Source organism: Glycine soja, chromosome 15, assembly GCF_004193775.1.
Source record: "Glycine soja cultivar W05 chromosome 15, ASM419377v2, whole genome shotgun sequence".
Taxonomy (NCBI): domain Eukaryota; kingdom Viridiplantae; phylum Streptophyta; class Magnoliopsida; order Fabales; family Fabaceae; genus Glycine; species Glycine soja.
The window spans coordinates 40,753,130-40,765,195 of NC_041016.1; the positions used below are offsets into that span (position 1 = coordinate 40,753,130).

The following is a 12,066-nucleotide window of genomic DNA, read 5'->3' on the forward strand; positions in this document are numbered from 1 at the left end:
TTCCGGTCAAGGAAGATAAGTCAGGGTAGACGCCACTTCCGGTGAAGGAAGATAAGTCTGGGTAGACGCCACTTCCGGTGAAGGAAGATAAGTCCGGGTAGACGCCACTTCCAATGAAGGAAGATAAGTCAGGGTAGACGCCACAAGGATTACCTTGATAAGTCTGATAATTGGTTCAACAAGGAACCCAGAGAGAAACTCTCACCAAATTTTATGAAAATGCCAAAATTTTCTTTTATTCAAAACAAAAACCAATACTTATAGTGTATCTGAACTAAAAGTTTAAAATAGACATGAGCCTTCTAAATAGTTTGGGCCAAAATTACAATAAATAAAAATTATAACTTAAAAACATATTTAACTTGGGCCTTCAAATTAATCTGGGCCTTCAGCAACAATTAATAGTCTTGATAGTGTCTCTGCCTCTGGGCCTTCATCCTTCTCCACTCGGGGGCTTTATTCTTCTCCACTTGGGCCTTCACCCTTCTCCACTTGGGCCTTTAGCCTGTATTTGGCCAATTTCAGGATTCTCATCATTGGCCAACCATATTTGGGTTTTGGGGTTTTGATGAGATTGTCTCTATCACGCGCCGCCACTGCCAGTGAAGTGAGGTTTCCTTGTCTAGGTGGTTGAGATGAGCGCGAACAAAAGGACACCGCACAAAAGGTAATAACTTTTGCAGACTCGCTGATACTATCCATCTCTCAAACATGGGATCGGAAGGTAATAACCCTTTATTTTTGTTACTCTCTGGTTGAATTGATTTTTTTGGGGGTTATTAAACCTATAACACAATGTTCTATTTTAGGGCAAAAAGGTACGGTGAACTCGTCCTCGATGTTAGCATCTCTGCTTATTTATTTGGCAAGAAGCAAGTTTTATCAATGAAGATAGAATTCAAACATTTGCTTTTGGTACAAAGATTCCTGCTGCTTGTTAGGTACACACATAAGTATGCCTATAAATTTAGTGACTATAATACATCCTATTGATCTTTGTGGTTATTTTATACAACACTGTATAACTTAATTTTCTTTCTTCTTGTTGTTTATGAATCGTAGCTTCAATTTCCATATAAGATATTAAATGGGATGGATATCTTACTTCCATAGACCTATGTCTTGTATCAAGTTCATGAGAGTGTTTGTACTGGAAAGATCATTTTTCAGCTTCTCATTTGGCTGAGGCAGCATCAAGACCCAAACTATGAACTCATTGCTATATTTTCCAATTCAAATTTACTCAGTTGACTACATCATATTGTTCTTTTATCTTCTCCCAAACTTATACTAAAAATTTTGGTTTTGATGAGGACATGTTCAAGAGCAAGGGCAAGGATCCACTTGAAGGACTTGTAGGACCTATGACAAGGGCTAGAGCAAGGAAAGCCAAGGAAGCTCTTCAACAAGTGTTGTCCATACTATTTGAATACAAGCCCAAGTTTCAAGGATAAAAGTCCAAGGTTGTGAGTTGTATCATGGCCCAAATGGAGGAGGACTAAATGACACCACTTTGTCTCAATTTTAGAGTGTTTAGTTTGTCTAAATAATGGCCCAATCCTTGTAAAGTTGGCTGACCAAAAATATTTTTTGGGTTAATCAACTAAAAGGGCTTTAGTTAGGTTTAGTTCAAGTTGTAATAAGGGCCCAATTGGCAACCTAGGCATCAGCCTTTTGGGAGACCAAATGGTGGCTGACTTGTTGGCTGTTGGGGGTGACTTTTGGTTGCCACAATTTCAGTTACACTCAGCCATTAAGTTTTTTTTATTTCCCTAGGTTAATGGCATTAAGTTATTTTAATTCTAGGTTAGTGGGTCATTACTAAAATCTGCTGTAAAGCTTCTATATAAGTTGAACCATTTTATCAATAAAGACGAGTTGAGTTTTATTCAGAAAATTAGAGTTTATCTCTTTTATCTTAGTGAGAGTGATTCTCCTAAATTCTTGAGTGATTCAAGAACACCCTGGCTGTATCAAAGGACTTTCACAACCTTTGTGTGTTGCCCTCGCTGGAAAGAGTGATTCTTTCCTTCCTTTCATCATCACCCTTGTTCTTTAAACCATAATTCCAGAAAATCCACCTCTGCCCAGAATTATCTCGTGGCCATAACTCCCATTTTACGCACTCAAATTAAGTGATTCTTGAGCCTAAATTGAATTTCAAAATGAGACCTTTCACCTCGTTTTGGAATCACCTCATTTGGAGCCCTGTAGCTTCAGTTATTGTCATTTCTATATTTCTGTCCAGCCACCACTTAACCTACGTTTTACCATCCCATTCATCCATTTTATGCCAAGAACCACCTTATTAAGACCCACGAAATTAGCCACCTTATTTTTCATCCTTTCCTTAATCAATTTCCGCATTTTCCATCAAGGTTTAATCCTAGACGATCCTAAGTCAGCCCTTGTGCCATGTGGGTTCATATCAGGTTTTCATTTTGTATCAATTTTTTAAGATTTCAGTTGAGTTGTTTGCTGAGGATGGTGGTTTCCCTGGCTTTACTGCTCAACTATCCTTAGTGATCCATGGCTTTCTAATGGCTACACTTTGGTTATAGCATCTATCTGGCATAGCAATCAAGTTTTACTTTCCATCAATGTGTTGAGATAGTTATGACAGTAGAAGGTATTTTTGTTATGTTTGTGTAAACTTTTATGCAAAGCATGATGATCAAGTCTATACATTTTTCATCAATTATTATTATTATTATTATTATTATTATTATTATTATTGTTATCTCAACTTCAATTTTAGGTGCTAGTCAACCATATGAAGCTATATTTGTGTCATAAAAAACTAAGAAAAGTGATGCACTTGATCCACTAATTGTAGTTCTTCATGGGAGACCACACTCTGTCTTATTGTCAAGCTTTTCAAAGCCATTGGCTTATCTTTCTTCCCTTGGATATAGCTTGTTAATTGTGAACTATAGGTAAATGGTATCCTCCTTGGTGTTCACACATGTGATCTAGGTTATACAATTTCAATCCAACTTTTAGTGATTCTGAGCCTCAACCACACATAACACATAAAAGATTAGCCATATATGGCCTATAAACCTGCATTAGATCATTATTCATTAGTAATTAGTGTTGATTCTATTAAGCACTATGGTTCAAATAATAGATTTGATTTTTAGAGGGAGATTTGGAAAAGTGCAGGAAAAGTGCAAGTATCCTCCCCAATAATATGGGTTATAAGTGTTAACATGATAGGTTTGAGTAGATAAAAAGATAATAGATACAAATGATACTCTAAATAATAAGATTAGATTGATGATAAATGCTTTAATGTAAAAAAGAATAATATTACTGGTACTTTTATGTGATAGTCTGTATATGGTCTCGCAACACATAAAGCCTCTTTAGATATCCAATTATAGATGAAGATATGTCTAGTACTAGTCTGTTTCCAAGCTTCTTACATGATAATATTTCTCAGAGGCTCATTAGGATTTGGTGAAGAAGCCTTGCAATCTCTTCCGGGGAAAGCTGGATCTCTGGTACATGGTGATGCATGCATTAAACTCTTTGAGCAATTCAAGTCCTATTAAGGACTATACTTTTTCTTGGGTGCATATTTGAGCTCTAGGTATTTCTTAAGGAACAATGTACATGACACCAGTTCTCTACACAAACTATTGCTTTTCAAGTTCTATTTACTTTTCTAATTTTGGCTTTTTATTCTGTCTTATAAAGTGAGGATTCTGATATTCTTATTTTATTACACAATTAGCTGAATTATGCAAATTTTTTTATTTTACTATGCTTGTAAAGTCCGCTCCAAGTCTAAAGTTCTCTCTTCTCTTGTTCAAACAGACAACTCATGCAGCTGAACCATGAACAATAGTATTCTTGGTTAGGATTTTGAGAGTGATACATGTCTCACCAACCAAAGAAAGCTCATAGAGTGTGTGTTTATCAATCTTTGTCAAAGCAAGATAATGTCTATGTCCCTATTAACTTGAGACACGTGCAGAAAAATGATCAATCAGCATTAAGGTCTAGTGGTCCCTATGGAAACTCAAGCAACTTGGATCAAGAAGATTCTGCCTCATAGGTCCAATTCCCACTTGAGTCCCTATGGAAACTACTGCTAACCTATCACAAAGTGAGGCTAGGGAGTACTAAGTTATTCTTTCTCACCTCCATTAAGATTTAATTATTTAAATTATTAGCTTGGTTCTTAATAGAATAATGCCATAGTAGTATTAGTCTACTCTATATGGCCTGGTTTATTTCCGCAAGTATGCATTCCATTCTTTATCATATTAGTCTACTCTATATTATTTAAACTTGTACGGTGGAAAGCCAATTTAATGTTTTTTTAAATTTATTTGCTATGCTATAGTTTGACCCCTAATTTATATATATATATATATATACTAGACTATTTTATTATTGTTAGAAATATATATTGTCTAAGATTATATACAGGGCAAAGTATTAAAAAGTTTTATAAATTATTATAAAACAGTAATAATTTATAAATGAATAAATTTAATTGAACTACGTTACTGTTTTATAAATTCTTATATTATTAAAAAATTATTTTTATAATAATTTCTTTAAAAGTTAAATTAATTAATTGATAGTATAAAAATTTGTAACCGGCAGCATATCAAATTAATCTGTAAATTAATTTACTTAAGTTGTATAAGCTAACCCTCTGTATAAAAATTATGCATCTCCTCATACCTTGCAGCTCAATCAGCATACGTAGTATGTTATCTTTACAAAGAGATGCAACTAAGTGGATAGGCTTATCCATCTTGAAACCACGTGGCATGACATGAATGAATTGCAAAATCTATACAAATAAATAAAGTTGGCCACGTGGCAATGAAGATGGGATTCAAGCAACATATCAAAACCAAAGCATTAGTAACAACTGGTCATACAAAAATCCATGGCTTCTCAGGCAAGCTTAGTTGTTGTTCAACCATCTACTATCAATGGCCTTGCTAGATCTTCCTTTATTGGAACTAAGCTCTCTTTCAAGCCCTCTCGCTAGAGTTTTAGACCCAAGAATTTCAGGTGAACAAATTGCACTATGATCGATTATTGATTACTCTCTCCTATTTTTTGTTTCCATTCAATTCAATAAAATATGTCTTCCCTTCTCATTATATTCTTGGTGCTTAACAATTTATCTTCTCCTTCAGCTTGTGAAAGGGTGTTGCACCATCTTTGAATAAACATCATAGATTCCAATTAATATAATAGAATTTGCCATTGAAATATATCACAGATAATCAATAGTTACCTTGAAATATATCACAAATAATAGAATTCTCTTATTACTTTTGACTCGTTATTACTTTTAATGAGAAAACATGTATCAGTTGGTTAGGAAGCTGACCAATGAAGATTGTTTTTTGACTATTGGGTATTGATCAGTCATTGCTTTTGGATTTCTACCTTTTTTACTTTGTTTTAGGTGGTGAAATAGAAAAGTAATTTAATAGAGAATGAATGATATTATCAGGTTGTGACTTTGACAGGACATTTATGTATTTATAGACAAAACTTCAACTAACTAACCAAATTGTTTTTATTATTTTAATGTTGTTTTTGTCATTTCATAATAATGTTATTTTTTTCATTTCATAATAATTTTATTATTATTTTAAATTAATTATTTTTGTAAATCACATTCTAAGCACCATCTTAGAAAGGTACTAAGCATCGTCTTAGAAGACAAGGTTTTTCTAAACGGGTTTTATAGAACCGTCGTCGAAAGTCTTAACTTTCAATGACGTTGGCTTCAAAGACGGTGCAAAACCGTCTTTGTATGTTGTTTTCACCGTCGTCGTTTGTCTTTTTTGTAGTAGTGTGATACGAAAAAAAATTAAAGGAGTTTATTTTAGAACTGGTGGTGATCATTGTAGGTACCCAGTTATTTTAATTGGTATGTATAGTGGATTTTGTAGCAAGATGTATTCCCCTTGTGCCATAGCTAAAGTTTCAATCAAGAAAGGGTCTACTAATAGCATTGTTTTCTAGATTCTTGCTGATCTCGGCATTCTACTTCACAACAAAATATGGTGACCAGGGATGGATGATCCTGCTAACCTCCTTCTTGGGACTCACCAATGGCTATCTCACTATTTTTGTTCTCACTGTGGTACCAAGAGGTTACAAGGCAAGTTCACCCAACCCATAATTCACAAATGAAAAACTAATGCAAATACATTTTATGGATTTAATTTCTATTTAAAAAGAGAAATGATATTTGAGAAATCAATACTAAATATTCACTTATCTAATCTAATATAATAATTTTATAATATCTAATCCAATATACTTTAAAAGAGCTTAAGCCTTTTGGAGAAGCTAAAGGATAAAGCCCGTTGGAAGACCAAAATTCTGCCATATAGCCATACCATTGAGTAAGGTAACTAATTTTTAATTTTGTTGCTAAAACTCTTGGAGATCCATTAAATATTCATTGCATAGAACTTATGCTACTCTAATTGATTGACATGATTAGCACATTAGAGACAATATATAAGTCAGCCAGTGATTCAAGGGAACTGTTATCGGTCTGCCAGGATTTATTAAATTCCTTGCGAATCAATGTACTCAAGTACCTGTGCATGATTTTAAATTTTAGTATGTTAGGAATATCAAGCTAAGTAATAGTGAGTGAATTCTAGGTGTTTATGGCATAATTGAGCGTATACCATGCTTTAACCGTAAAGAACCAATGGAGCTCACTATATATTGGTTTTATTTTCATTAATAGTCAAAGTTTCTTGGATGCTGACGTACATTTTATACAAAGATTTATATCACTTTTTTATTTCCTATTGATCATATACAAAGATCATGTATTACTTTTTTTATTTCCTATCTGTATATACAAAGATTTTATATATTTTTATAAGATATATGATCCTATGCATTGAATTAAGTTCAATTTTAAGGGATTCTATCATTTGAGTGAAAGTCACTTAACTTAAAATTGATGTGGCATGGTAGGACTAGGACCCATAAAAAGAGTTATCAACCCCTCCTATGGTGTTCACTGTTGGATGATGACCTCATCATTTTCACTAAGAACTCTATGAATTTGTGTTCTATTTTACCTTAAATCCTTTGGGTTTCATTTATATTTTTTGAATATTTATACATTGTTTACTATGGTAGAGCTTTATTATCAATATACATTACTACAATAGTATAGTACATGCTAAGTTCAAATGCGTAACGGGTTAGGGATTTTAGATTGGTATCAAGGGGCTAGATGTGCAAGTTTATATAGCTTACCATGTTGTTCTGTAATGTACCGATGAGTCTATGGGTTTAGGGAGACATTGGAGGTATTGTCAATGATTTTTCTGTTTTTTAGTCCTTTTTTCTTGGATTATGATGGTTTGTGTATAAAGCTTTATCTTTTTGGGATTGTTTTTTTCCCCTATACCCTTCCCCATTTGGAGTATTAAATTAAGGTTGGCTTGGAGGAGCTTAGGCTCAAAAGGATGATGGTCTCGGAAGGATGTGCAAGTTTATATAGCTTACCATGTTGTTCTATAATGTATCAATGGGTTTATGGGTTTAGGGAGACATTGGAGGTATTGTCAATGATTTTTTTGTTTTTAGTCCTTTTTTCTTGGATTATGATGGTTTGTGTATAAAGCTTTATCTTTCTGGGATTTTTTTTCCCTATCCCTTTCCCCTTTTGGAGTATGAGAGCAAGGTTGGCTTGGAGGAGCTTAGGCTCAAAAGGATGATGGTCTCGGATGAGAGCCTCGAGCTACTCTCTTGGTCTTTCACACACTTCAAGTCTTTTGTGGGGCAATTAGTGCACATGTCATTATAGATCTAGAAACATTCTTTTCTTAAAATATGAATAAGAAAAAAAGATTGTGGTAATTTTTTATGTGGCATTTGCATATATAAGTTGTTGAAATCTTTGACCTCCATATTCTTTATGGTTGATACTGATTTTATTGTTATTCTCCAAATGAAGAAAGTATTGTATTACCTCAGTGCATTCCCATTTTAAAAATGTAAGAATTATATTATTTATACAATAATTGCTATAATACTATATTTTTTCTTTATCTTCATCTCCATTACATCATCTATTGTTATAAGTTACTATAACATACTTTAATTTTATCTCTTTTCTTTCTATCATTTTCATGGCGGTAGAAAAACAATAAATTGTAGTATACAAATAATTTCATAAAGATATACTTAATAATTTTCTTAAATAATATTACTAATACATTCTTATCATGATTTTTAATATTTTTTTGAAATATTCTTTTAATAGTCCCATCTCTTTAAGATTACATGCATATTATAAAATTCTATTTTTATTAGTGCAGATTATATAAATTAAGAGTGAACAAAATTATTTTAAATTTTCTTCTATTTTAATGATTGTGTTACTCGATCGATTTGGATGGGCATTTGAAGAAATTTCTTTTTATCATTTTTCTCACTCAAAGACATGATATAAGAACAAAATAGTGTGAAGAAAGTTACAAGTGATGTTGTTTTTTCTGAGAATAATGAAATATCTTTGAGATTTGATATTGTGTATGCATGTACATTGATCAAGAGTTATGATGGAAGAAAATAAATATTTTACCTGGACTTAGCTTTTGACGGTAAGGAGCAAATTTTGAAAGCTGGTATGACTTACTTTCCGTTTTTAATACCTTATATTTCATACTTTCTTGATTTTGGATCTTCCCTTTGTCCTGTCCATTTTCCCGTGTCTGTTATTTGGATTCATAACAACATAGAGAAAAACTGGTATTGAATGGAGTCTAATGCCCTTCTGTCCTTGCATTGTAAAAAACAAAACTGCTCATAATTTATTGATTTTTGACTAAATAGGAGTTGAACTTCAATACACCCATATGGACTTGGTGCTTGATGTTATGTATGAAAGTTTGAGTAAATTATGATTAAGTTAGCAATTGTATATAACGTGTAATTCTGGGGTTTGAGGTTGGAGACTTGGAGACATGATGATAGGTGTAATTAATTGGTGTTTGAATTTGAAATGGAATTACTCCTCACAAACTAGCATTTGACATCGATCTTGATTGAACTAAATTGTTTGATCATTTGGTTGCACACACTCATCATTATTGTGTTGGTTTTGATTGAGTGCTAAGTGGATTCAATGAGAAAAGAGTAGTTATTGTATTTTTTTATCAGCCAAGAGTGGTTATTGTATATATTTTCCGTTTTTGTCATTTTTGTGTCATTATGAGTGTGTCAATTGATGTTATAAGAAAAAAAGACAGGGAATTGAAGGAGAAATATGAATAGGGAATTGAAGGAGAAATATGAATCATGATATGACTGATTCTTAATCAAATCACAATTTTGCTACTAAAACAAAAAAAAAATATAGCGGAACCACCCGTGCGTATGCATGGGTTCAAGGCTAGTACTATTATAATTTCCTCTCTAAATATCCCCAACTTATCCCTACCCTTCATTTTCCTGCACAAAGGATCAAGAAGGAAATCTCAAATTAGATAACCACAACCACCATCATCAATGTAAATGATGCCTCTCCTCTCTCACTTCCTTGGGCCTTACACCCCTCCTCCTTCACTTTAAGAATCTAACTGTCCTCAATTACCTGAAAATCAATGTCACCAAAAATACTAATCAAACTATTATGTGTGCATTTTTAAAAGCTATCATGCTTGCATGAACCAACTCATTTTTAAATTAGTTGTTTGGAAAATTAATTTTTTAAACACCATTATGCATTTTTTGTGGTTTGGATTTATTGAAAGCTATGTATTGTTAGAGTGTTAATATGTATATATCAAAATTTTAAAAGAACTCAATTCAATAAATGTATCAAATCAATATTTTAATTTTACTTTAATTAATATGCAATAATAAAATGAAGGAAATAGATCCAGCAACGATGCTTGCACCTATGCCCTTAACACCCTCAATAGAATAAAATGTCAAGCTAGGTAGTACTAGCGTGTGACCAAAGATCTCATGCATCCACTTCTACTCAATTTCCATTCTATTTTTATGCTACCAATCACAATAGTAATTGTTTACATAAGACGTTAGACAAACCACTAAACACTTATGAGAATCTATTTATTGTAGGGATTAACTATGATTTGAATTTAAATTGTAATTGATCCAAATCCCTGTATATTTTCTTTTTTTATTTGTGATTTTGTTTTGATATTTTGTCCTCAATAATCATAGAGAGATTGTAGAAAGGATCATGTATTTATTCACTATCTCATATAAATGAAAACCACGCGATATCATTTTCTTAATATGGTATGAGAGCCAACTTCAGTTACCTCTTTTTTTTAGCTATTGGAGATTAGCTTCCGAGTATGAAAATGGAGAATAAGTCAAATAAATCAGATTTTAGTCCACAGATGCAGGATTTGTCTTCAATACTTACACATGAGCGTCTTTATGGTACTAATTGTACTGAATAGGCCCTAAATGTAGAGAACAGGATCAGAGGTCATAGGCATTGTGATTACATATTTGAAAAGACGAATGCACCCACTAATAAAACCACTGAAGAATATGACACATGGGAAGATGGGAACTATATGGTTAAATATTGGCTCTTGAATGCAATGACCAAAGATGTTAGGTTACTTTTCATTTGTTTACCTACAACCAAGAAGATTTGGGATTCTGTCAAAGCAACTTGCTCAATCAATCAAGATGCATCAAAGGCATACCAACTTTATTGTGACGTACTATCTATTAAACATAATGAAGGTTTTATTGTTTCTTACTTTGCAAAATTGCAGTAATTGTGGGGGAAATTGATGAGATTGAGAATTGTACCATGTATTGGATCAAGTGACCTCAGAATAATTAAGGAGAAGGGTTGAATTAATTATGAACGTGTCTTGACTAATTAAAAATTTATCCTTCTTAATGTTACTAGATTCAATTAGGCTTTACTACTAAGTTATGAGAAAGTAAATAACAGAAACAATAACTTAGACAAAAGTAAAGCGGAAATAAAAAGTACACAGCGGAAAAATAAAGAGTGTAGGAAAGAAGAAGAAGACAAACACAAGATTTATACTGGTTCAGCCATAACCCATGCCTACATCCAGTCTCCAAGCAACCACTGGTTCTTGAGATTTCCAATAACCTTGTAAAATCCTTTACAAGCAAAGATCCAAAAGGGATGTACCCTCCCTTGTTCTCTTTGAACAACCAAGTGGATGTACCCTCCACTTGAACTGATCTACAAGAGATGTACCCTCTCTTGTTCTAAGTATTACAACCCAAGTAGATGTACCCTCTACTTGTACCACAAAGGATGTACCCTCCAATGTGTTAAGACAAAGAATTCTTAGGCGGTTAGTCCCTTGAATCTTTGTGAGAGGAAACATAAGATATCTCAGGCGGTTAGTTCTTTGAAATCTTATGTTTAAAGGGAAGAGGAAGAATCAAAAGAATCCTCAGGCGGTTAGTCCTTTGAATCTTTTGGCAAGAGGGAGAAGGAAGAATCAAAAGAATTCTCAGGCAGTTAATCCTGTGAATTCTTCTGGCAAGAGAGAGAAGGAATGAAGAAGAAGAATAGCACAAGTTTTTGGCCAATGAACTTTTCTTGAATAAAGAAATTTTTGAACAAAAAACACTTAGAAGAATGCTTTGAATGAATGAAAGAAATCTGAAAGTTGTCACTTTAAAATTCGTGCCATGGTCACATATTTATAGTCATTTGATGACTCAAGTTAAAAGTTTATGACTCTTGGCAATTTCTTCAAAACTAGTCACTTTTTAAAAGTTGTGACTCTTTTGAAAACTAGTTACTTTAAAAGTTGTGACTCTTTTGAAAACTTGTCACTTTAAAGGTTGTGACTTTTGAAAAATCTTCAGAAACTAGTCACTTTAAGAATTGTGACTTTTGGTAATTTAATTTTCAAAATAAGTCACTGATAATCGATTACCATTGTAGTGTAATCGATTACACATCAACAGATGTGACTCTTCATGTTTAAATTTGAAAACCAACATTTAGAAACCCTGGTAATCGATTACACCCCTGGTAATCGATTACAAGTATTG

General features: G+C 32.9%; 1 long non-coding RNA gene across 1 annotated transcript; it reads left to right on the forward strand.

Moving 5' to 3' along the window:
• Nucleotides 1-4,885: 4,885 nt before the first annotated feature.
• On the forward strand, nt 4,886-6,226 carry LOC114387966. The gene is made up of 2 exons (XR_003661437.1): nt 4,886-5,040; nt 6,010-6,226. It is a non-coding gene; the product is annotated as an uncharacterized LOC114387966 (long non-coding RNA).
• Nucleotides 6,227-12,066: the final 5,840 nt, after the last annotated feature.